At 39.0% G+C, this 27,863-nt stretch overlaps 1 pseudogene; it reads right to left on the minus strand.

The window, feature by feature from the left end:
* Nucleotides 1-1,144: 1,144 nt before the first annotated feature.
* The window catches only part of LOC140515726 (E3 ubiquitin-protein ligase DTX3L pseudogene), a 46,802-nt pseudogene continuing 20,083 nt past the window's right edge, over nucleotides 1,145-27,863 (minus strand).

Below are 27,863 nucleotides of genomic sequence, written 5' to 3' on the forward strand. Positions count from 1 at the left end.
AAGCAATTGATTCACTTCTATATTTTCCATTTTGTTTACTTTCTGTTAGGCTTATGCATAACTGACAAGGGTGTCCCTGTGTTGCTTGTGTTACCACCTATGTGATCTTGTAATTCAGTGAATGATTGCTTTGTGAATTTGTATGCTAAGGTATTTGAAGCATATAATTTTATCACTCATATTTTGTCAATGGTTCCTTTCAGCAAAATGTAGTGTTCTTATTTATACTTTTAAAATTTTGAATCTGTTTTTAGTTTTGTCACATACCACGACTGCAACTGCTGCTTTTCAGGATTCACTTGATGCATAGTAAATTTTTTCCTATCCCATCAGTTTTATTTTGTGTATATCTTTGTTTTTTAAATGCATTTCTTGTAAGCCATAGATTGTAAAGTCTTGTATTCTTATCAAATCTGTCCTTTTTAAAACCTGAATTGCTTAATCTATTCACATTTAAAACTCTAAAAATTATATATATTATATATATATGTATATAAAATTTCCATTTGCCTCTGATGGTTTTTTTGAGATTTTTTTCTCTCTCTTTTGCTGTAAACACAGTCCTATGTCTCTTCAGTTACTTTAGCTTAATCTTTTTTTTAAAGTGGCTCTGTTCCCACTGGCAATCTTATCCTCACTCCATCTCCAATTTATTACTCCTTTCCATTTTTTCAAATTAAAAATTCAATTTTCTTTCCTGCATTTAACTATTTAATTCTTCCCCTCTTTTTCCCTCTTAATCAGTTTCCCTTTCCTCTTTTCCCCTTCACCCTGTTCATGCTCATTAGTTTTTTTTTAAATTCATGTTTTGTACCCCTTTTCAGAGAGGATTTCTCTCACTCTCTTATTCATTCTCTCTCTCCATTCTAACCCTCCACTTCCTGGTTCATGAACATTATAATAGTCTCTATTCTTCATCTTTCTCACATAATGAAAATTTTTTGAGGTATCCAGTTGGGACTTTCCCTTCTAGGCAGTTTCTGTCAATACCTTGTAGAACTTGCCCTGGAGATTCTTCTTTTCCAATTTGCCTTACTCTCAGAGTAATACCGATTCCTACAGATGACAGAGAACACAGTGTCCTGTTCAAAGGAAAAGTCTTTGTTTGGGCTTTCACCCTTATTAATGAGGCAAAAGTCAGGAAGCAGAGAATTAAAAGGATTTTATTAAAAGTGAACCTAGGAAATAACATATTGACTAGATGATCACTAAAACATCAATGCCAGGGATCCAAGATGGAGCTAGAATTTATTAATAACTTTCATAACAAAGTAAAGACACTTCAGATAGGTCCACATTAGCAAAAGGAGATGGGATATTGCATCTTAGCTTTTCCCCAACTGCTTGTACATACAGGCTAACCATATATATATAGTACAGCAGCACAACTGGCTTCATCTCACTCCTTTATCCTTAACTGCATCATCCTATTTTCTGCTGTTTGTGCCATAAAAACCTGAGCAATCATCAGTAGGTATAAGCTAGGTGGCTTGAATTTACAATAAGAAACATGTATACTGTGGTCATGAGTATCATAAATCACAATCTAGTGTTCCTATCAGTGTAATAAAATCAAATAAACTTAGGTACAAAGTCATGATCTCATGTATCCTCCAAGAAGACAAATCTTGTTAAATAAGCTCTGTATGTCAACTAAGGCAGGTTACAGATCAAGCTATTTTGAGGCCTCACCATGTACTAATTTTAGAGGGGAGATTTACATGTCAGCAAGATCACCAAGAAAACTCAGTAAATATTAACCATTTAACAAAATACCTGAGTAATACAATAGTGATCATCAATGCTAAATAACATCAATTCTCCTTGTAACCCACTCTCAATGTTCAGTTAATCAACATATTTCTCACTGAGTCCCAGATGTCCCATGTAGCTTTCTGGTCCCTGACAACATCTTCCCTTGGACATTCAGAAATAGGCCTTATTACCAGGACAACTCTGAAGTGGCCTCTTTTCAACAGATTTGCTTCTCTGGTTCCAAGGCACTTGCAGAGATTCCTAGGTAATTCTCCTCAAATCTGTTAGTAATCAAGCTCAATACAATTTAGTATAACTTCTTAATTGTGCTTTTTGTAATAACCAATTCATGTGGTGAAAAAACTGCTCAAGGCTTATGATTCTGGTCTTATTAACAATGAAGCTATGAGAACATCAAATTAGGAACCCATAATTCACCTGAAACTCCAGCAACTCTCAGTTATTACATGCCACTTACTATTTTTATCTTTTATCTTTACAATTATCAATACAATTTTATATGTAAGGTCCTGAACCCAGTTTTTAGAACTTATTATTATAACATGCTTAAGACATATATATATAAAATTGTCTCATCTTGCATGTCTGGCAATTCCCCTCTAGCAGGAGGAGAAACTTTAAGGATCTTATCCTATATATGAATACATAGCTAGTAGCACTCATTGTAAGTAGATGCTTATGAACCTTAGGTACAACAGGTTAAACAAATGAATTTGCTTAAAATATATTTATTTGGTATTGCAATGACTAACTTCCACCTTGATAAGAGCTTTGCTATGAAAGGAAGGGGAGACACAGGTATAACAAGATCAAAACTAGTCCTCTAGTCCTAAGCCTAAGAGCACAGAATGACTCCAGAAAGGCATATCAGGACAAAGCATCCTTAGCTGTGTTTTATTTCAGGTGATAGTTAAATTTTAAGAAAAGGGAATATGTAACAAAGTTCCACCTCATACACAGGGTATCATAATCAGTCAGGCTCAGGATTGTACAGGTGGCAAACAAACCTATTCAAAAAAGAATAGCACCATGGAGAAACTGAGTCAACTGAATCCTCCTTTTGACCATGGCAAGGTCATTCCCTCAACTCTTCTCAGGCTGAGATATCCATTAATAGCAATTCCCAGACTGCACTCCCTTTGGGCAGCATATGTCATCCCACCTGAATGGGGAACTATTGGCTTCATGACAATACAGATAATCATACCAGAAATACAAACTTAGGATAATATCAGGTTACAGTCCCATGAGATTTTACCTCAAATAGCAAATTTTATTAATCAAAGCTTAGAGCTAGATACAGCTGTTATTCTTCTCATGGTGTTGCAATAATAAAAGTTTACCAGGCCTTTAAAAGTTTACTCCACATCTTTTCCTTATTTTTATTTTTCTTCTCCTCTTTGAGTTTAAACTCATCCAGATGTAAAAATCAGTCCTTAGAAATCAAGAAAACAATTACATTTTGGAATTTCACAGAGACAGTGAATATATGAGAGTTTATTCAAAAACCCAGAAAAACCCTGGTCAATTGTTATCAATTTCCAGACTAACAGATATCCATCTCTTAAGGTAATCTATATTCACCCTTCAAGGCAAAAATAAATCTTTAAGATTGGAGTTTGTTGAGATCAAGTTGGATACAGAGATATCTTCATATGTACTATTCCAGGTATAATTCCATAATCTTCACAAGTAATAGGCAAATAACTTTAGGTGAAACTCACTCTTTATTATAAGCAGGCTTGACTAATTCTCCTTCATTTTTGGAAAGGGTAAAGGAGGGGATCACATTTTCTCAGGAAAATAGTTCATTGTTTAGGAATTTTACAACACTAGCAAGTTCTTTCACGGGGTTGATAAGATTTTATGAGGTGATCCAAGCAGATAATCTCAAAAAATCTTGGAAGTTTACAAATAAAAAATTATTTCACAAGGTCTTTCCTTTGTACTTTTTCCCATACAGTAAGGAATTATCAATTTTCCCTTTCAAAATATACCCAATTACACACTTGATAGATTTTTACATTATGACAATAACTGCTAATGACATAATAATTTCAAAGTAACTAGATCAAAAGAAAATTTCTGTACATCTCATACAAAAGTTTCCCAGCGTCCACAATAAAAGTAAATTTAAATCACAATAATGACATAAATACTATTATGGATTCTTAAAACATAACAGAATATAGAAGTACATTTAACTCAATGTCAACTAACATCAATTTATCTGAATGCATCTGACTCCGTTACATAGAAATCCCTTTATTTTATCACTTTTGATAATTTACACCTATCACATCTAAAACCTGGTATAAAGTTATGAAGTATGGGACAAGTGCATCTTATTAAAAATAATAATTTTAATAATAATTAACATGTATATAGTGCTTGTCTTATACCAGCACTATGTTAAGTGCTTTACAATCATATGGTCCTTACAAAAACCCTAGGAGGTAGGTGTCATTATTTCATTTTCCACTTTACAGATAGGGAAACTCAGGTAAACAGAAGTGAAATCGTACAGTCAATAAATTTCTGAGACTGGATTAATTGCTGAGACTGGACTTTTTTGACTCAGGTTTTACTGATCCATGAATTTTTTAGAATTTTTTTCTTCTGCCTTAGTGCCAAATTACATTGTACATTAAGTTCTGTTTTTACCACAATTATCCTGATAGGAGAAGACAGTTCACTATAAATGAGACCACAGAATGATTTAATTACAGGACCAAATCAAATGGTAAAGTGTAAATCTCAATTTTTCCAAGGGCCATTTACTGCTAGCCCTTCAAATTATAGGGCCAGCTACTTTCAGTTGTTTTACTGTCAAAGATTTAAAGTGATGGTCTTGTATTTTTGCCCCTCTTTTAGGATTCACTTTTCTGAAACAAAGAAACATAAACTTTTCTGAAACATAGAAACTGCAAAAATAACTCTGTTAAGGAGTAATGAAATCATAAATGCATATTTCTCACATAAGCACTAAAACACACCCTGTTAATGATTTGCTGTCCCACGTAATTCAGTGCTGCAAATACATTTCAATATTTTCCATATCATGAAGAATAACCAAGTGAAGTTTCTCACATCCTTCTTCTCTGAGGAGATCAAACTCTTTCTCACTTCTCTTTCCTAATTTCCACAACCCTTTCCTTTCAGTGCAAATGAGACAACAGTTTTTCTTAACTTCCTACCTATTTTCTCTTATTCCTAATTTGGTAAAACTTTATCTCTTCCTTTCAAGCTGAGATAAAGCCCTTCACAATTGCACCTGTCTAGTTTCTTTCATATTCTGACCAGACACTTCCCTTACAAATCATATCCCAGACTCTCTATAGAAGTCATATTCAGTTTACTGATTTTTTTTTCTTCTCTTTCTCTTTGGCCCCAGTCAGAAATTGAGAGATTCTCCTTTTTTATGTTTATGTTTAAAAGCCTAGAAAGTTCTATGTTAGCCTATGCTAGCCTATTCCTAGTACCTAGTCACCTCCCCCAATTGCTGTTACAAAGACTCTCTCAATAGCACTGAAAATCTCCGGTTTGCCTAGCCCAGAGATTTTCTAAACACCTTTAGAATCTGCATCTGATAGACTTCAATACCTAAGGTGCCATCTTTTATCAAGTCAAAATATATATTTTTCCCCATAATTTCCCCAGTCCTTATCTATGTTTATTGCTTAGTTGTGGGGCTATCAGGCAGTATGTTTCCTGAACTATTATAAATTGTCTACCCATAAGTCCCCAGAAGGCTTACTCCTCCCATTCCCTTTATGAGTACTGGCATGCAAATTCAGGCAGGGCCATCTACTCACCTGCCTCTTCCTGGTGAGTCTTTTGACTTTCCTTCTGTCTTCTTGGTGCACAAATGAAAAAAAAAAATCAGAATTTTATTTGGGAGCCTATTTCTCCATTTTCTATCCTGAATTTTGGCTACCCAAATTCACAGCTTAACTAATTGCTGGGTTGGGTCAGCTATCAGGAAGATTTTTGGTTCCAGAGGTGGAGCACGCCTACCCACAGTGACAGCCAGGAGTGAAAACCCTCAAAAATTCCAGGTGGTTCTCCATTTCTTAAAAGGAAAACTCTTTGGGCTTTTACCCTAATTAAGGAGCCAAAATTCAGGAAAAAGGCAATTAAAAAGAGTTTATTAAAAGTACATCAAAGTAGCAATACATTGACAGGCTGATCACTAGAGACGGAGCCAGTTTTTATTGATAACTTTCATAATAAGATAAAGACAACTCAAATATGTCCACATCAGCAAAAGGGGATGGGATATTACATCTCTGCCCCACTCTAATTGTTAGTAGGTGCTAGATAACTGGTTGTAGGTAACCTACAATTTGAAGGATAGCAGGAAATACAAAAGCTGAAGACTGGCTGATGCCTCCCCCAACAAAGCCTCCCTTAACAGAGCCTCCCCAACAGTGACTGACAAACAGGATTCTAGACATATGAAAATATGTCCTAAATGACTACTGATTAGGGAAATGCAAATTAAAACAGCTTTGAGGTACTACTTCATACCTATCAGACTGGCTAATATGACAGAAAAGAAAAATCACAAATGCTGGAAGGGATGTGGGAAAATAGGGACACTAAAACACTGGTAGTAGAGTTGTGAACTGATCCATCCATTCTGCAGAGCAACTTGGAACTATGCCAGAGTGCTATAAAATTGTACATACCCTTTGATACAGAAATACTACTACTAGGTTTATATTCCAAAGAAATTTAAAAGAGGGGGGAGGGGAAGGAACTATTTGTGCAAAAAAATATCTATAGTAACCCTTTTTGTGGTGGCAAAGAATTGGAAATTGAGGGGATTTCTATCAACTGGGAAAAGATGAACAACTTGTGATATATGATTGTAATGGAATACTACTGTGCTATAAGAACTTTAAATAGGATGCTTTTATAAAAACCTTGAAAGACTTACATGAACTAATGCCAAGTGAAGTGATCAAAACCAGGCAAACATTGTGTACAGTAACAGCAATATTGTATGATGATCAATTGTAAATGATTTAACTAATGTCAGCAATACAATTATACAACACAATTCCGAAGGATTCATGATGAAAAATGCTATCCATCTCCAAAGAAAGAAATAATGCAGTTGGAAAGCAGATCAAAGCATATCATTTTTCCTCTATTTTTTTCATGTTTTTGTTTGCTTTCTCTCACAACATGAGTATTATGAAAATATATTTTGCATGACTGCACATGTATAATCTATGTCAAATTGCTTGCCTCTTAAAGGGAGATAGAAGATGGAATGAGAAAAGGAACTAGGAACTCGAAACTTTAAAAAATGAATGTTAAAAATGGTTTTAACTTTGAATTAGGAAAAAGAAAATATTACTTTAAAAAATGAAGAGCAGGATGGTTCCAGAAAAATCTGGAAAGACTTCTATGAACTGATACAAAGTGAAATGAGTAGAACCAGAAGAATATTGTACACAGTAACAGCAGTATGCTATGACGATCAGCAGGAAATGACTTAGCACTTCTGATAAATATGATGATCCAAGAAAATTCTGAAAGACTCACGATGAAATATGCTATCGATCTCCAGAGAAAGAACTGATGGAGCCTAAATACAGATAAAATAATAGTAGTTTGACTTTATTTTTCTTGATTTTTCAGCAACATGACTAATATAGAAATATGTTTTGCAAGATTTCACATGTATAATTGGTATCATGTTTTTTGTGATCACCATGGATGAGGGAAAAGTATGAAAGAGAGAATTCAGAACTCAAACTTAAAAAAAGGTCTAAATTAAATAAATAATAAAGAAGAACAGTAATGAAATGAAGAACAGGAGGAAAAGTGATGGTGACAGCAAAATGTCTTAGAGACTTAGACATGGAAATAGGAAAGCCCATCAGGTATCCCACCTAAACCACTTATGAGATGTGTCATCTTGGCAAAGTCCCGTTTCATGTCTTAGCATCACTTAATTCTTCTGCCAGTTGGAGTCCAAAGAGCATCAAAATCAGAAGTCAAAGGAGATATTTCTTGTAGTTGTTTCTGTTTTTTTAGTTGTAGATATTATTGTGGTTTTCATTGTTTTTTTTCTTGTGACTAATCCTGAACAGAAAGGAATAGTCCTGAAACACCTGGAGTGCAAGGATGGTATCTGTCCATTACATTGTGGAGGAGCATTTAGTCAAAGCCAAATACCACCCCCAATGGCGACCTTCCTCCATTTCTCCCCAAAGCAAAAGGAATTGAAGGGACTGACCTTTGAAAAGGAAGAGGGATGGTTACATGAGGAAATTTGCAAACAAAAGGGTGACTCCTCAGATCTTCCAGGACATTACAATCCTAGGAATAAGAAGTACAGAAGGATGTGATGCCACTGGGGGTTAGAGGAAGAGATATGCAAGACTGGGACTAGGAGGAAAAGAGCTGGAAAGACTGTGTGGGTGGCCCTGCACATCTCCCAGATCTCTGGTATCCTAACTAGTTACAATTTATGTTCCTACACGTTCCATTTGATGGAGCCAGGAGAACAGAAATGACAAGGAAGAAGGAAATGTGACCGATGTGGAATAATGGCTCTGTCTTGTGCCTCCTGTCTGAGGTCTCCCAAGCAGAGGGTCTAAAGCACATATCTCTCATAGTCATTGAATTAGGCCTTGGTAAAGCCAAAGAGCCTCACTGTCCTCACTTGTCTGTTAAGGGTATGTCAAGTAAAGGATTCTTGGAAAATTCTGTAGTTCTAGCTATGTGGACACTGATATTTCAGGATAGTATAGGATGGCAAGAATGAATACATATGTGGTAGGATAGGGAATGAATGACTGACAAGTAGGAGCCCAAAGAGGTCCCATCCTGACCTGCATGGTCAGGAAGCCTGGACTTCACATCACAACTCATCCACTTACCAGACATGTCAGCAGGACCAAGTCACAGGACCTCACTCCTCCTTAGCTTTCTGATCTGCAAAGTCGGACCAAGAAAATGACCAATCTCACAGTTTGCTCTGAGACTCAAAAGGCACACAAAACGTAGAGCTTGGTGCATACATGAGAGTATATGTCAACTACTTGTAACTTCTTGTCTGGCAAATTCCACCGGATGGAGCCAAGAGAATGGAAATTACAAGGAAAAAGAAAATGTGACCAATGTGGAATAGTGGCTCTGATCTGTGGCCTCTACCCAAGCAGAGCGTCCAGTGCACATATCACTCATAGTCATTGCATTAGGACTTGGCCAAGATGAGAGCCTTGCTCTCTTCACTTGTCTGCTAAGGGTCTGTCAAGCAAAGGGCCCCTGAAAAAATTCTGTAGTTCTAGCTATATGGACACTGCAATTTTAGGGAATTCAGGGATGGCAAGAATGAATGCATATGTGGTGGTAATGGTGGGGAGGAGGGAAGAAATGAATGGCTGACCAGTAAAGACCCAATTCATTAAGAGGCCATATCCTGACCTGCACATTCAGGAAGCCTGGACTTCACATCCCAACTCATTCACTTACCAGTCATATCAAGAACATGAAGTCATGTGACCTCACTCCTCCTCAGCTCTCTGATCTGCAAAATCAGAGAAAGAAAATCACCAATCTCACAGTTTTCTCTGACACTCAAAATGCACACAAAATGTAGAGCTTGCTGCACATGAGGGAGTGCTTCTTTTTCTGATTACTGATGTGCCTGAGTACTTCCAAGGAAAGATGTGTCAGGAGTGCGGGGGAACTGCTTCAAAGGTCTATCAGGAGGAAACTCTCTAGCTTTCCCCAACTTAGGCCCCCAGACTTAACCTACTCAAATTTCTGAAACAAATGCAAATCTGGAAATTCACCTTTGAAAAGAAACAGTGACCTTGTCAAAATGATATTTGTCCACAGGAAGAAGACTCCTCCTCTCTTCCTGGGAATAATCCTAGAAGCAAATAACAGGGAAATAAAATTAACCTTAAAGCACTGAGTGGCCTAAGAAGGAGAATCTGACATTTGGGGGAAGCCCCAGAACCTGATCCCAGCCTGCAAGAACTTTTGCCCTTGGAAATGTCCACTAATTTTGCCACCCTTGAATATACATAGGATGAAGAAAAATGAAATGGCACCAGGGAAATACAAAAGCGAGAGGAAAAAAAAATATGCCCTTGTCCATCACTTTGGTGTCAACAGATAAAGACTTGAGTTCTTGGGGAAGGTGAAACACCTAATCAAGCCAAGGATGATGGCATGGTGAAAGGAAATGAAATACAGGAACAAAAACAATGGCAGACAGCCAAACCTCTTAGAGCCTTGAACTTGGAGCCAGGAAGGCCCGACTAGCAATCCCACCTCAGCCACATAGGAGGTGTGTCCTCCTGGCCTGAGTAACTTTCCATGTCTTAGCTTCAGTTAATTCCTCTGTCAATTGGACTAAAAAGAGCATCAGAATCAGAGGTCTGCTGTTGGATCAAAGGAGATAACATACACATATGGTACTCCTTCAATGATATTTGCTGTGCTTGTTGCAGATTTGCTAGCTGAAACTATTATTACAGCTTTTTTGTTGCTGTTCTTATTGTGATTAATCCTGAACAGGAAGGAAAAGATCTGGCAGGGCTGTAGTAGAAGAAAGGAATCTGTCCAGAACATTATGGCAGACCCTTTGGGAAAGGCCAAATGCCATGCCCAAGGGCAACCATCATCCATTTTTCTCAAAAGAAAGAACTGAAGAGACTTACATTTAGAAGGGAAGGGGGATGGTTGCTTGAGGACATTTGTGGGTGAGGGAAGCCACTTCTCAAATCTTCCAGGGTATCTCCCTCCTAGGAAGGAAATGGATAGAAATTATGTGAAGCCAAAGGGACTTAGAAGAAAAGAGATGGCAAGACTAAATGCATGGGAGGCCTTACACATGGTCCCAACTGTCTGAAATCCCAAGTACTTGCAAATATTTGTCCTGCTGACATCATTTGATGGAGCCAGAAGAATGGGAATGCCCCAAAAGAATAAGAATAAAATATGGTGGAGGTGGAGGCACACTCAGGGAAGTGTCCAGTGGCCAGAATCTTGAGTGAGCCAAACAGGGGACCTGACAAATATGGCAGACACATTCTATGGATTAGGCCTTTGAAATCCCTGGGGGCCTCACTTCCCCCACCTATCTGAAAAGGAGCTTTCAAGGAAAGGACCCCAGAAAAGGCCTATAGGTCTATGTGCACCCTGAATTTTAGGGTAATGCAGAGTTGCAAGAATGAATACATATGTGGTAGTGGGGGAGGGAGAAATGAATAGCTGACCAGCAGGGGCCCAAATCACTAAGGGGACAATATTGACCAGTCAGGAAGCCTAGACTTCACATCTCAACTCATCCACTTACCAGACGTGTCAAGAGCGCCAAGTCATGTGACCTTACTCCTTCTCAGCTCTCTGACCTGCAAAATCAGAGCATGAAAACCATGAATCCCACAGTTTGGTCTGAGGCTCAACAGGAACACACGATGTAGAGCTTGCTGCACACAAGGGAGTGCTACTTTTTCTTATTACTGATGTGCATGAACACTTCCAAGGAAAAATGTGTCAGGAGCATGGGGGAACTACTTCAAAGGTTCATCAGGAGGAAACTCTGGCTTTCCCCAACTTAGGCCTCCAGACTTAACCTACTCAAATTTCTGAAACAAATGCAAATCTGGAAACTCACCTTTGAAAAGAAACTGTGATCTTGTCAGAATGCAATTTGTCCACAAGGGGAAGGTTGCTCAGTTCTTCCTGGGAATAACCCTAGAACCAATCAACAGACAAATAAGGTTAACCTTAAGGCACTGAGAGGTCGAAAGAAGGAGAAACTAATATGGTGGGGAGGTCCCAGAATCTGAACCAAGGGGAAAAACACACACATATGTATGTATATATATTCAAGTCCATCACTTAGCATAACTTAATTTCTCCATCAACTAGACTACAAAGAGCAGGGGAATCAGAGGTCTGTTGTTGGCTCAAAGGAGATAGCACACATACACTGTATTCCATAAAAGATATTTGTGCTGGTTGTTTCTATTTCAGTATTTAGAGGTATCATTATTATTTCTGTAGCATTTGTTGTGATTAATCATGAACAGAAAGGAAAATACCTGGTATGCCTGGAGTGCAAGAATGGCATTTGTCCATCACATTAAGGCAGGGCCTCGAGGCTGGGCTGAATTTCACCCCCAAAGGGAATCATCACCCATTCTCCCCCCCAAAAAAGGAATTAAAGAAACTCACCTTTCAAAAAGAAGTGGGATAGCTGCAATAAGAACATGAGAGTGACTTCTGAAATCGTCTAGGTTAACACAGTCCTAGGAATGGGAAGTCCAGAAATGAAGTGAAGCCTCCAGGCTTAGAGGAAAAGGGAAGGCGAGAGTAACTGTGTGGGTAGCCCTATACATTGTCCCAACTATTTGAAATTTATTTTCCTGTGGCCTCCATGGATGGAGTCAAGAGAAGGGAAATGCCAAGAAAGAATCTAGTGACCAAGGTAGAGGCACACTCGAGGTAATGTCCAGAAGGCTGCATCTGGAGTCAGCCAAGCAGGGGACCTGATGTATATATCAGACACAGTCTATCAATTAGGCCTTTGAAAATCCTGTGGGCCTCATATCCCTCAATTGTCTGATAAAGAGCTTTCAAGAAAAGTTCCCCTGAAAAGGCCTGCCTATCTATCTATCTATCTATCTATCTATCTATCTATCTATCTATCTATCTATCTATCTATCTATACATCTATATCTATCTATCTATACATCTATATCTATCTATCCATATCTATCTATCTATCTATCTATCTATCTATCTATCTATCTATCTATCTATTTATCTATCTGTCTGTCTGTCTGTCTGTCTGTCTATCTATCTATCTATCTATATATAGGACCCTGAATTTTTAGGGAAGTAAGTATGGCAAGAATGGATACATATGTGACAGGGGAGGAAAAACAAAGGGCTGACCAACAGGGGTGAAAATCACTAAGAGGACACATCCTGCATGGTCAGGAAGACTGGACTTCACATCTTAGTTCATCTACTTACCAGATTTGTCAAGAGGGACAAGTCATGTGACCTTACTCCTCAGCTCTCTGATCTGCAAAATTAAAGCAAGAAAACTACCAATATCAGTTTGTTCTGAGGCTCAACAGGCATAAACAATGTAGACCTTGCAAGGAAAGATGTGTCAGGAGGGCAGGAGAACTATTTAAAAGGTCCATCAGGAGATAAGCTCCCTGGCTTTCCCTGACTTCAGCCCCCAGACCTAACCTATTCAAATTTCTGAAACAAATGCAAATCTGGAAACTCACCTTTGAAAACAAACAAGTGAGCTTGTCAAAATATTTGTCCACAAGAAGATAATTGTCCAGCTCTTCCTGAGAGTAGTTCTAGAACCAATCAACAGAGAAATGAGGTTAACCTCAAGGCACTGAGAGGCCAAAAGGACAAACTGAATTTTTTGGGAGGCCTCAGAATCTGATCCCATTCTGTAAGAACTTTTGCCCCAGAACCATTCACTTATTTTGTCACCCTTGAATACAAGTAGGATGAGGAAAAATGAAATGGCATCAGGGAAATACAAACAAGGAGTAGAAAGACATGCAGGACTTGGGGTCTTGGGGAACATGAATGCCTAAGTAAGCCAAGGGTGATGGTATCGTGAAAAAAAAAAGAAACATGGGAACAAAAATTATGCCAGATGGCCAAAAGTCTTAGAGCCTTGGACTTGGAGCCAGGAAGGCTTGACTAGCAGTCCCACCTCAGCCACATATGAAGTGTTTCCTCCTGGCCAGAGTAACTTCCCATGTCTTAGCATCATTTAATTCCTCTGTCAATTCGACTACAAAGGGCATTGGAATCAGAGATCTGCTCCTGGGCCAAAGGAGATAGAGATACTATATACACACTGTACTCCATCAATGATTTTTGCTGTGCTTGTTTCTGATTTGGTAGTAGAAATTGTTACTACAGCTGTTTCTGTTGTTGTTGTTATTGTGATTAATCCTGAACAGAAGGGGGAAAGACCTGGCATACCTGGAATGGGAACAATAAGAAAGAATAAAATGTGAGCGAGGAAGAGGCACACATATGGCAGTGTCCAGTGGCTAGCATCTGGAATCTGCCAAGCAAGGGACCTAATGTGTACATCAGACACAATCTTTCGATTAGGCCTTGGAAAACCCAAGGACCTCACTTTTCTCAGTTGTCCAATAAGGGTCTTCCACATAGAAGGCCTTTGAAAAGGCCCATAGTACTAGCTATGTGGACCATAAACTCTTAGGGAAGTCAAGCATGGCAAGAATGAATACATATGTGGCGGGGGAGAAAAAAACGATGCTTGACAGGCAGTGTTCCAAATCTCTTGGTGGTCACAACCTGACCTGCAGAGTCAGGACGCCTGGACTTTACCTCCCAATTGATCCACTTACCAGACCTGTTAAGGTAACCAAGTCACTTAACCTGTGTTATCCTCTGGTCTCTCCCCTGCAACATCGGGATAAGAAAATTACTAATCTCACAGTTTGTTCAGAGGCTCAAAAGTGACCCAAAGGGTATAACTTTCTTTACAGAAGCAAGTTATGCTTTTTAATGGTACAGATACATAAGAGTAATTGCAAAGAAAGATGGCTCAGGAGTGTAGTGGAACCATTTCATTGACCCATCAGGAGATACCAGCCTTGGGTTGCCCTGCCCCATCCCCCACCTCTATAAATTTCTTAAGCAAATTCAGTTCTGGAAACTCACCTTTCTGAAATAACAGTGAGCTTTTCAAAATGAAATTTGTCCAGAAAAGGGAGAGTGCTGAGCTCTTCACTGGAATAATCCTAGGACCCACAAATGGAGAAATCATGTTAACTTTAAGGGACTCACAGGCAAAAAGATGGAGAACCTGAAGGGAACTCACTTTTCAAAGGTCAGTGCCAGCTGTGCAGAAGATTTAGACAGCTAAGCTCTTTCTGGGAGTACTCCTGAGGATGAAGAAATGCAGACATAATGTTAACCATAAGGGACTCACAAAAAATATAGAAAACTGATTGATGGTTGACCCTTGACTCCAACCCAGACCTAGGACATCCTGTGCCACTTGCAATGTCTATTTGTCCTCCTTATATTCAACACATGCAGGAATGAGAGAAATGAAAAGGCACAAAGAACAAGAAAAACAAGTTGGAGGAAAATTAAATATATTGGTCATTGTGTCCTTTGAGGGAAAGTGGCAGAGGAAGGTGGCATCTTCATCTGCCCCAGAGGACTTCCCCCTCCATGGGAGTCTACCACTTCCTGCTACCCACTCTTCGCTAGCTTCTTCAGTTGAGGAGCCCAACATTCCTCTATCCCAATGGCTTGTGCCTTCCATCTGCTGCTGGGCTCAGTAGGTCCTCTGCAGGAAGGTGGCAAGAGGCCAGGTTAGGAGTCTTCCATTTGCCCCAAACCAACCACTTCCATCTGTACCAGTACAAAGGAACTTCTACCTCCTACTGCCAGCCCGATCTCGCAACTAAGGTGTGGAGAATCTCTGGGGCAAAGAAGAGCAACCTACCTTTTCACGTCAAGCCTTTCATCTGCTGCTGTTCCTGTCTCTTGAGGGAAGAGGAAAGTTGGTGGGGAATGGGACTTCTGACTTGGTCTCTTGCTGCAGAGGTGTGACTTTCACCTCTTGTTGTACACTTTCCCTGCCTAATTTCCACCTTTCAGAGGGAAGAGGACTAGGGAATCAGGGTTTCCCATCTGACCATCTGAATGTATGCCTCCCATCTCACGCTGTACTTCCTCCAGCCTCCATTGGGAAGAGGAGTGGTACCTCCCCGCCCCAGCCAATAAAGAATATTTTCATACCTGGTCATACCTTTCTCATTGCAGTGATTCTGAACTCCTGGAGATCATCATCCAAACCACATTCTACACCCCCTACCAGCCAATTACTTATTCCCATCCCTCTCAACCTTCTCAGCCCTAAGTAACTCTCATATCACCCAATCTTTCCAATGTTCCTTGTGGAATACCTGTTCCATAGGCAACAAATTTACCTTCATTCAAAATCATTTCTTTTCCCACCTATGTAATATCTCCTGAATATGCCCCCTTCTCTTCTCTGACCTTGTCACCACTCTGGTCCAGGCCCTCATCACCCCATGGCTGAACTACTGCAGTAGCCTACTGGTGGGTCTGCCTATTTCAAGTTTCTCCCAATTCCAATCCATCCTCCATTCATTCAGTAAATTGATTTTCCTAAAGATCAGGTCCTGTCATGTCACTCCCCAATTCTCAATTCCCTCAATAACTCCCAGTGGCTCCCTATTACCTCCAGGAGCATATATAAAATGCTCTCTTTGGCATTCAAAGCCATTCTTATCCTAGTCACCTTGTCCCTTTCCAGATTTCTTATACCTTAGTTCTCTACACATATCCTTTGATCCAGTCACATGGGTCTCCTAAATGTTCCATAAATGGAACATACCATTTGTGGGCATTTTTTTTTGTGGCTGCCCTTAATGCCAGGACTTCCTTAACTCTACCAACTTCCCAGACTTCCTTTAGATCTCAATTAAATTCCCATCTTTCACATGAAAGACTTTCCCAGCTTCTCTTAATTTTGGTTCTTATTTCTTCCATATATAGTTTGTTTATATTTGTTTCGCACGTTGTCTCCCCCATTAGATTATAAGCTCATTGAGGGCAAGGATTGTCTTTTGCCTTTTATTGTATCCCCAGTGCTTAGCAGAGTGCTTGGCCCACAGTAGGTGCATAATATTGATTTACTGATAACAAACTGCTTATATGTATATACTCTGGCTGATACTATTTTGCTCTTTTCAAACATTTATTTTCTTTCAAGAATAGTCTCTACAGAAGTTCATTCCATTCTGAAAATTTGGCTGATTAGGCAAGATTCTCATGCACTGAAGGGGTGGTGAGTGAACTCCAACCAATGCCTTGGGGAATAAAGAGATGTGAAGAAATTGGAGAGTAGGTATTATAAATTAGAAAATGTGTAGCACACTCTCTGAAAAGATCGTGTCTGGATCTCCACTGGCTAAAATGGTGGAGAAATATTGAAAACTTTGTTTGTTGATGGCAAGTCTCTATCACAAGAGTTTAATATCATTCTGTCCTATGTGCCATGTTCCTATTTATGAAAATCCAGATTAGCTGTAGCTACAGGAAGGTTCATCTGTAGTAGGTAAGCTAGCATACTCAGTGATATTTTGAGAAGCACTGTATTCAAAGCAAATGGATTACTGGTATCTTGGCAGTGGGTATTATACCTCCAACAAACTTAAGAAGGATTTGGATAGTCAGAAAGAAGAAATGGAAATAAATGGAAGAAAAGGTAAGAAAGGTAAAAGCTCTCTCACTCCAAATCCTCTGTTCAAATAGGACTTGTAATTGAAAATCATGTTTATTTTGCTATCACTTAATTGATTTGGTGGGAAGAGACGATTTGTGTCCATTATGGAATATATTCTGTACTTCACATGGGGTGTTTTTGGAACTGCAGTAAGAAAAGGCTGTTTTAGGCACCATGTGGCTTCAGATTCGGGAAGAGGATGAGGGAAAGGGGCAGTTTCACCCCAGGCTAGAAAAACACTCTGAAATGAAAGAAATTTGGTCTGTATTGTGGACCTGGTCTAAGAATGATTCTGGATTGATAAAAGGAATTGAAACCATTATAATAACTTATTCCAAGGATAATTTATGGCCATGCATTAAACAATACCCTTTGTCTAAAATTCAAATTGAAGGAATAAAGTCAGTAATTGAAGACTTATAGAAATAAGGACTTACCAAAAAGAGGCAGTGCCCATGTAGTACCCAATTTTACTGGTAAGAAAAGAAGGAAAATTAGATAAAGTTGACCTGTATATCAGGTTTATCCAAATTAAACATTCCTGTGATATACCTACTATCTTTTCTAGACATTCGCAGGAAAATTTAAAGTTGTTTATTCCATCACAAGATCCACTTTAATTCATTATGCCTTCCCAGCCTTCAGCCTGTGATTAGGTCCCCAATAATTTTGGCTCCTGTATTCTCCACACTTGAGACTCAAGCAATCCTCAAGCAATCATGTTTCTCACACGAGGGAATTGCTGATTTCTACCTCATGAAAAGATAAGAGTATAGATGAACTTGTTCAAATACTAAATCATCAATGTCTCTCAGTTTGGAATGATTTTAATAGATATTTAAAGAAAAAGAAAATAAGGAACTGAACAAAATACTAGAGAAACTAGACCATAAAGACTTCTGGTATCTTCTAAATGGCAAAAGAATAAACACATTTCACAGTAGCACAAGAAACTTATACAAAAATTGACTATATCAATTTAGGGCACAGAGATATTACAAATGTAAAACACAGAAATAGTTAATAAATATTTTACGGATCACAGCTTATTTTCTCTGATCATTACACAGTTTTCACTTTATTAGAAGCACAGCTATTAAATTATGTCTCCCCTAACATAAACATAGAGTCACATCCAAATGATTTAATTATTTAGAGAAGAATGAACTAAAGATCACTTGAACTACAATACTTGACCTTTTGCACTGGGGTAACAGGGTGCTGTATTATCACCAACATGATGTTTGTAACTGAAAAAGAAACCTCTCTGTACACAGGCCCTCTTTCATTCTCTAAGCAATGCCACAGGATCCAGCATTTCAGCTCCTAATGAATATTTTTGCTTAGCTTTGTAGCAAATACCAAAGGTGAGCTCATTCAGAGATGAAAGTGCATTTCATCTGCTGTCCCACAACTACCCTTCTGAGGAGACAGCAGAACAATAGCAACTTGAGCAGAAAATTTTGTGCAGGTTAAAAGTCAGAAAATATTTGGTTACGAATATGATCTCACTAAGACTAGACGAGCAGAGCAATTGCCACAAGATACACCCCAAAAGGTGAGCAAGGAATACAGAGAACCAGGGCAACAAAGAAGCGAATGCGAGTTACCTGTTAATGTGGAAACTCTGATTCCCAGGTCAATGAGCCTGCCCATAGTAAGCTAGTTAGTCAACAAGTACTTAAAAAACTACTATATACTAGGCACTGTGCTAAGTGGTGGGGATACAAAGGAACACAAAAGACAATCTCTGCTCTCAAGTAGCTCATAGTCCAATGGCGAAGACAATATGCAAACAACTATGTACAAACAAGCTGCATACAGGACAAGCTGGAGATAACCCACACAGGAAAAGCACTAGCATTAAAGGGGGGTCGGGAAAGGCTTCATGTAGAAGGTGGGATTTTAGGTAGAACTTGAAAGAAGTCAGGGAAGCTGGTCACTGGAAATGTGGAGGAAAAGAATTCCAGGCATGGTGAATATCCAGCGAAAAGTACAATCTGGAGAGATGGAGTTTCTTGTGCAGGGAACATCAAGGAGGCCAGTATCACTGAATCACAGAGTACATAGTGGGGAAGGAAAGGGAGGGGGCAAGGCTATAAAGGACTTTGAATGCCAAACAGAGGCTTTTTTATTTGTTCCTGAAAGTGATTGGAAGTCAATGGACTTGACTGAAGACAGAAATAACTTTCTCCACTCCTCAATTTACATTAAATTTGCCAGAATCCAAGGATGGACGCTTTCTTTCTGAAGTGAAGGACTCATGTAAGTATTTGGAAACTATAATCTTCTTCAGGATGTCTTCCAAACTTTTTTTAATGTTCTTGACTACCATTGCGATTAGAAGGGAGCAAACTATGATGAATTCTGAGGCCACCAACAGCTTATGACAATGTGAATGGTTCTGAGGGTCCATCATCACCTTGTGCAAGTGGTGCAATGGAATATTTCATAAGTCCAGCATCCCTGATGATAGCAAAATGGAGACAGGCAGGAAAGCACTGAGAGATACACTTTGGGTTCTCACTATAGCAACTTGTACATTCCTATGAGGCTCTCAGTTTGTCTAATAGAAAGCAAAATGTCCAAGAAATTAGACAGGTTAGCAGATACCAGTTCATCTCTCTGACCTCTATGCAAACTAATTTCTCAAGTTCTTTTATTTTTTTCTCCAAATGGTGCCTATGCACATGCATTTTCATGACTGTTTTGATTCCTTTGCACACCTACAGCTTTTGCAAGCCCAGCTCTCAAGGAATCCTTGAAGTCAGCACTCTTACTCAATTCCTTTTGCCTTCAGTTCCTGCTTGACACGCTGCAGATAGCCGGGATCAGGGTAGCCAAAGTTTTCTGGCCCACCGAATTGCAGAGTTTTGTGATGAATATCATTCCAAGTGATCACATCCTTGACTCCTGATGTCCGAGACTGTCCTACTGTGAAAATCAGCCTTTGGTCAAAAGCTCTTCTGAGGAGATTCAAAACCTGCCGTCCTTCTTCATTATTTGGCAAGTATGCCACCCGTCTTGTTCCTTCATAACGTTTCCCTGGGTTGGGATGATCTTCGGTCTGTATGCCTCCCCGCATGTCATAATGAATCACAATAGTGCCATAGGAATTATAACCTGGAAGTGAAGATGTTCTGTAAGAGGTTGTCATTGTTCCATCTGGCTGATTCCCTTTCAGGATGCCATAGGAAGTCTGGCACACAGGGCACACTGGCTTATGTTTCATGGCCTCTCTGATACAAGGGGCACAGAACACATGCTTGCACTTTGGGAGGACTTCTTTGTTTTGAATGGTTTCCATACAGATGACACACTCCTCCTCTTCCTCCTTCTCCTCTTTTCCCATGGCCCCCTGGCTAGGCAATCCCTTGATGGTAGGTAAAGCCTTCTTGAAATCCTCAGCATATTTGTCCAAGGGGGATATGGCGTCCTTGTTCCAATTTCCTCCAAGGAAGAAAGGTGGCCCTTGTCTCTGCTGAGGAGGAGGAGGACCTTCAATACCAAAATATCTCTTAACATATCTCATTGCGTCTACAAGATACTTGGCCAAACCAGTCAATATCAGTTCTTGTTCATTCCACTCCAAGTTTACATAGGGGTGCCTTCTTTCAAAGTCTTCAAAGAATGCCCTTTCAGGCCAATACTTTCTTTCTTGGTTGAATGGTTTCAGGGGAACTACCTCTTTGGCAATCTGAGGTAAGAGCATCTGAAAGACATCAATGAAGTTTTCATAAGCATGGGCAGAGAAGTCCAAGCTTAGGTTTTTTGGTTTAAAGACAACGAGGGTTTTGCGAGTTTGGGGATTGTTCACCAGTTCCATTACAGTGTCATATTTCATCTCTATTTCTCTGAATTCTTGGCACAGAAGACGCAAGTGAGCAGTATCAACCTCAATTCCATTCTTCATCATGTTTTGGGAAGCCATCATATCCAGAGGTTGTTTGCGGGAGAAGTTTGTTTCAATGAAATGTTGAGCTCCCAAGATATCCTGTGGGTTTCCCCAGAGGACTAAGACTTTTCCTTCAGCTTTAATATGGAGGTTTTGAAACATGTGCATCAGTGTTTTTTGGACATCAAGTGCCAGCTTATTATCTGTGAAATGAACATCATGACGAGTAACATTCTGGATTTCCTTCTGAAATGCTCTAGTAAAAGCTTCTTGAGCAGCTTTCCTGTCCCCTGAATTATTTGTCTGAAAGTCTAAACACACATTGCCTGTAGTATATGCCAAAGTACTTTTGATACGTACTCGATGCTCACTTTCTATTTTGTCCAGAGTTTCAGCAAAGAAATATTTGAAATATTCGTACAAATATGAAGGAACTGAGATAAAGTCTTCCATTCTGTGTTTTGGGTTTGAGTGAAGAATAGGACTATCACAGTTATTTGGCCTAATTTGTTCAATTTCTCTTGCTGAGGCTGAGTGGGAAAAATCCTCTTTCTGGGCATTTTCCAGGATGTTGTCACTTAAGAATCGATGAACTTTTTCAATATCTTCATATTCGCCAATTACTTTCTCAGGTCCATCATGGTCTCCCTCTATTCTGAGCTTTGGGCAGAGGTTCATAATTGCCTCTCTTTGCTCTCTGGAAAGCTTGAAGTTCAGCTGGGCCTCCACATACAGAAATACCTTTTTAATGTGGGAGTTAGAGGAGCCTGTGGCACCTCCTTCATCTGGATTCTTCTCATCTGAAGATTCCTTTGGGAGTGACTGAGTCTGAGAGAAAACCTGGCCTGTCTCCAAAGTCTTGTTGTCATCTGGGCCTTCATTTCTTTCTACAAAGACATTTACATATGATGTATCACTGACTGCCACAGAGTGATCTCTCCTTGCTATCACACCTTCCTGGGCCTGTCTTTTATAAAACTCTACCCAGAAAGTCCCTTCAGTGGGACCAATTTTGACCTTGCACTTGCCTCCCCCGGACCTCCATGGGTTCTGGAAATACTTCTGCAGCTTCCTCTCCATTCTAGGGTAGGTCTCAGACACCCGGACCAGGACCCGGTACAGCGGGCTGTAGGCAGTGCTGCCAGTGGCCATCACGGCAAGGTAGGGACTCGTGAGTTGAAGAGCCGGGCCTGTGACGTTTGATCACTGGGTGCTGGAGGGGGAAAGTGGGGAGCAGAGAGGGGAGATGAAAGGATGCTGTCAGCTCCCTACCTCCACCTCTCTGCCCAGACCATAACTTAATAAAAATAGTAATTGGTTCAGACAGCACAAACATAAGACAGAGAGCCTAATGGGAACTTAACCATGAAATCCTAAATAACAACAAGTTCAAAGAACAATAAAAATAATAATTACTTGAAAAAATGAGAAAGATGATGAAGATGAGGATGAGGATGATGCAGATGAAATAATATACCACAATTCACAGGATGCAAATAAAGCAGTTCTAAAGAGGAAATATATGTGTATGTGTGTGTGTATGTATTTATAAACATACATTAATAACAGCAAAGATAAGTGGAATAATGAACTGAATATTCATTAAAAAAATTAGAAAGCCAACAAATAAATAAGCTTAAAATAAGCAGAAAGATATTTTTAAAAAGAGAAGAAACAGATACATTGAAAACAAAAAATATTTCAAAGAAATGATATCTAAAACTAAAGGCTGATTCTTTGAGAAGACTAATGAAATTGATAAACCCTTAGCTACGTTGATTAAAAAGAAGAGGGGAGAAAATCAAATCAATAAAATAGCAAATGAGGAAAGTGAAATATCAATAGAACCAGAAGAAAAAACAATCAGTATATTATGTACAGCATTAACCAAAATGAATATTACAAATTCATGAGACAAGGGTTGCAACTTGAGTTATTACAAGAAAAAGGCACATGCATGTGGGAACTCCCTATGCCAAGAACACCTAGCAGTGCAGGGAAAGCCCTGGTATTTGAGTTAGAGAAAAAAAGAAAAGTCATAGGGGAGGGGGAAAGGACCCATTCCTTCCCAAAGGAGAGGAGAAATCATGAATAAATACAATGGCAAAAGCAGAATTCTTTTCCCTTGGGAACTGTTGGACCATGAAGATATAATGGTCTGATCATCTACAAGCATCCCAGCTACAGAAAGAGTTTCTTATTTTCTTTCAGACTGACTAGTACCTGTCTTGACTCCTAAGGACACAGAGGGAATCATCTTGGAGTGTAAACAACAAACTGTGTCAGGTTGGGGGGAAGAGGAGGGATTCATCCTTGACACATTTAGGGCCTCTTGCATACTCTAGGTCCAGTGTTTCCACAGAACATGGCAAGTCAAAAAGATAGGTTCAGGAGACCCCTTAACATTCACTCCCCATACCCCCTTGGTGAAAGGTGACCCTTGGGGATGTCAATGACCACAGAGAGTTCACTTGGTAAAACATTCAAGGAAGGGTCTCTGAAGGTAAAAGAAAGAAACTACAAATAGGGATAAAGGTCAACAGACAGAAAATGCAGAACAAGTGAACAAGGCACTTTGACATCTTGCAGTGGATATAGGATAGTTCCAAATACATAGCAATATCATAACCATAAATGAAGCACAATACAAGTCATAGTAAAAATGTTCAAAATCAGAGATTAGTCCAGAGGGGAAAAATCATACATCAAAAAAGCCAAGAGAACTTAAGATACAGACATGAAAAATAAAAGCCAAAGGGGTACAATAATGGACATAAATATTAGCAAATGTTAAGTGTCTTTGCAATTTAGTAACCCTTCCAATATTCATTCAATGAAGACATTTCATCTTGGATCTCAGACGTCCCATGTAGTCGTCCTGTCCCTGGAACATTTCTTTCTGCATCCTGGAAAATATCGTGTCCTCAGGGGGACCACTTCAGTGGACTTCCTTTCTGGTTCCAAGTTACTTGTAAAGGATACTTAGACATTTTTGTTATAATCTTTTACCAAAGTTTTGAATTCAAGATTTCAATACCAGTCAGAAAGTTTACTTCTCTAACAACTAGTACATGTAGTGGAAACCAGCTGGACCCTCGTTTTTCTGATCTAATCAATAACAGAACTATAAGGGGAACATCAAATTAGGAGCCCATAGTTCACCTGAACTTCAGAGAATTTAGGCTGTAAATATCCCATGTTGTTTCTGTTTTTATCTAAACTCTGTATCTGACATAAACATTGTTAGCAACAAGCTAAAGGATTGCTGTTATGTTGACATATGTGAGACATTCAAATACACACTAAATATTTTAAATACCACAGAAGGAAGAAGTCTTAAACCTTCCAAATTACATATATTTATATATATATATATATATATATATATTCATTTGATCTTGTTTTCTCAACACTTTTACTCATTTTTTTATTTGACAAGTTTTACTTTAATTGTTAATTAATTTAGAACTTCAAATTTAAATACCACTTAATTTAATTCTATTAAAATTCAATTATTCAATTCCCCTCTTAGAAGAAGCAGGGACAGGGGGTGAAGCCAAGATGGCATAGTAGAAAAACAGACCTGCTCTGGCCCTCCTCCCCACAGCCCCTAAAATACCTGTAAAATAACTTTAAACAAATACTAGATCAACAGAAGCCACAAAATGAGAGAGTGAAAGAGATTTCCAGCCCAAGACAGCCTGGAAGGCCAACAGGAAAGGTCTATCTCAATGGTCTCAGAGTGGAGCACATCCCAGCCTTAGCTGTGCAGCATGGTAGGGACAGGACTGGAGCAGGCTTCAGGGCACAGAATTACAGGGAGCAGCTGCAGTTACCAGGTTCTTAACCCACAAATGCCAAAAGGTCAATGAGAAAACACTTTCACCTGGGTGAGAAGGGAACAGGGTATGGCCCTGGCCCCAGGGTGGCGGCAGTTGCTGTGGTAGCAGCATCCATTTTAGGAGACCTTGGCATAAAGACCCTGGGGGAATTGAGCTGCTGATCTGGGTCTCAGTCCTGAGTGGCAGAACTGGGGTGAGGAAGAGCACTGGCATGGTGGAGCTGCTGCAGGCTTTGAAGAGGGAATTCTACTTGTAGATCCTGGGCAGAAAGGCTTGTGGTTGCTTCCAGACCAGAGTGCAGGCCAGGAGAGGAGCAAACTTCTCTCCCTTGATTGTGCTACCTTGGAGGAACTTACAAGTCCCTAGAGTATACCCTCCACTTTACAAAGGACTCAAAAGTCAAGTAACTGGCTGGGAAAACGCCCCAAAAAAGGGAAAAATAAGACTATAGAGGGTTACTTTCTTGGGGAACAGGTATTTTCTTCCATCCTTTCAGATGAGGAAGAGTAAGCATACCATAATAGGAAGATATAAACGTCAATGCTTCTGTATCCAAAACCTCCAAAAAAATATGCAACAGTCTCAGGCCATCAAAGAGCTCAAAAAGGATTTTGAAAATCAGGTAAGAGAAGTGGAGGAAAAATTAGGAAGAGAAATGAGAGTAATGCAAGAAAATCATGAAAAGTGAGTCAACAGCTTGCTAAAGGTGACCCAAAAAAATGCTGAAGAAAATAACACCTTCAAAAATAGACTAACCCAAATGGCAAAAGAGGTCCAAAAAGCCAATGAGAAGAATGCTTTAAAAAGCAGAATTAGCCAAATGGAAAAAGAAGTTCAAAAGCTCACTGAAGAAAATAGTTCTTTAAAAATTAGAATGGAGCAGATGGAAACTAATGACTTTATGGGAAACCAAGAAATTACAAAAACAAAACTAAAAGAATGAAAAAATAGAAGACAATGTGAAATATCTCATTGGAAAAACAACTGATCTTGAAAATAGATCCAGGAGAGACTATTTAAAAATTATGGGACTACCTGAAAGCCATGATGAGAAAAAGAGCCTAGAAATCACCTTTCATGAAATTATCAAGGAAAACTTCCCTGATATTCTAGAACCAGAGGGTAAAACAAATATTGAAAGAATACACTGATCACCTCCTGAAAGAGATTCCCAAAGGAAAACTCCTAGGAAGATTGTAGTGAAATTCCAGGGTTCTCAGACCAAGGAGAAAATATTGCAAGCATCCAGAAAGAAACAATTAGAGTATTATGGAAACACAATAAGGATAACACAAGATCTAGCAGCTTCTACATTAAGGGATCAAAGAGTTTGGAATATGATATTCCAGAAGCCAAAGGAACTAGGATTAAAACCAAGACTAACCTACCCAGCAAAACTGAGTATAATCTTTCAGGGGAAAAATGTACATTCAATGAAATAGAGGACTTTCAAGCATTCTTGGTGAAAAGACCAGAGCTGAATAGAAAATTTGACTTTCAAACACAAGAATTAAGGGAAGCATGAAAAGGTGAACAGGAAAGAGAAATCCTAAGAGAGTTACTAAAGTTGAACTGTTTACATTCCTATATGGAAAGATAATATTTGTAACTCTTGAGCCTTTTCTCAGTATTTGGGTAGTTGGAGGGATTATATAAGTATACATATACATACACACACACACATATATATATATATATATGTGTGTGTGTGTGTGTGTGTGTGTGTGTGTGTGTGTGTGTGTGTGTGTGTAGACACAGGGCACAGGGTGAGTTGAATAGGAAGGCATGATATCTAAAAAAATAAAATTAAGAGGTGAGAGAAAGTAATATACTGGGAGGAGAAAGGGAGAAATGGAATGGGGCAAATTATCTCTTGTAAAAGGGGCAAGAAAAAGCTTTTTCAATGGAGGTGAAAAGGGAGAAGATGAAAAGGAAAAAGTGAAGTTACTCTCATCACATTTGACTTAAGGAGAGAATAACTTGCACATTCAATTTGGTATGAAAATCTATCTTATACTACAGGAAAGCAGGGGAGAAGGGGATAAGTGCGGTGTGGGGGGATGATAGAAGGGAGGGCAAATGGGAGGAGGGTGTAATTAGAAGTAAATATTTTGGGGGAGGGACAAAGTCAAAAGAGAGAATAGAATAAATGGGGGACAGGACAGAATGGAGGGAAATATAGCTAATCTTTCACAACATGACTTATGAAAATCTTTTGCATAACTACACATGTATAGCCTATATTGAACAGCTTGCCTTCTCAGTCGGGATGGGTGGGGAGGGAGAAAGGGAGAGAAGTTGTAACTCAAAGTTTTAGGAACAAATGTGGAGAATTGTTTTTGCATGCAACTGGGAAATAAGAAATATAGGGGTCTATCTTGCACTACAAGAAAAGAGAGAAGATGGGCATAAGGGAAGGGAGGAGTGTGATAAAAGAGAGGACATATTGGGGGAAGGAGTAATACGAATGCATGATGACTTGTGGTGGGTTAGGTGAGAGATGGGGAGAAAATTAGGAACTCAAAATCTTGTGGAAATGAATGTTGAAAACTAAAAATAAAAAAATATTTTTTTAAAAAAGAAAAAAAGAGGAGCAGGGACAGATTTACTCCTCACATTAAAACATATATTATAGAACACTTTTTAAAGAAGACGACTTACAATACACAAGTGAATTTGCATAAAAGTTGCCAAGTTAACTTCAATTGTACCAAAAGAGTTGGGAATGGGATGTGGAGATACACTTAAGTAATCAGTTTCAAAACAGTGCATATCAATGAAGTTGTTGATAATAAAATATGTTTGCACCAAAGGAAACAAGTGTTATTTCCACATCAAATAATAATTTTAAATAACATTGATGTTTCCATTGATGTAACACCAATAATTCTATAGGTTACTCTCCTCTAAGAGAACTGATTGCACTAAAATTTATTTCTTCAAACCAAACTGAAGATGTTTCTGATTTCATTTTAATTATCAATAGAATAACAGCTTTGTCCCATAAACTGTTACAACAACACCC

This window comes from Notamacropus eugenii, chromosome X (genome assembly GCF_028372415.1).
Source record: "Notamacropus eugenii isolate mMacEug1 chromosome X, mMacEug1.pri_v2, whole genome shotgun sequence".
In the NCBI taxonomy this organism is placed as follows: Eukaryota; Metazoa; Chordata; class Mammalia; order Diprotodontia; family Macropodidae; genus Notamacropus; species Notamacropus eugenii.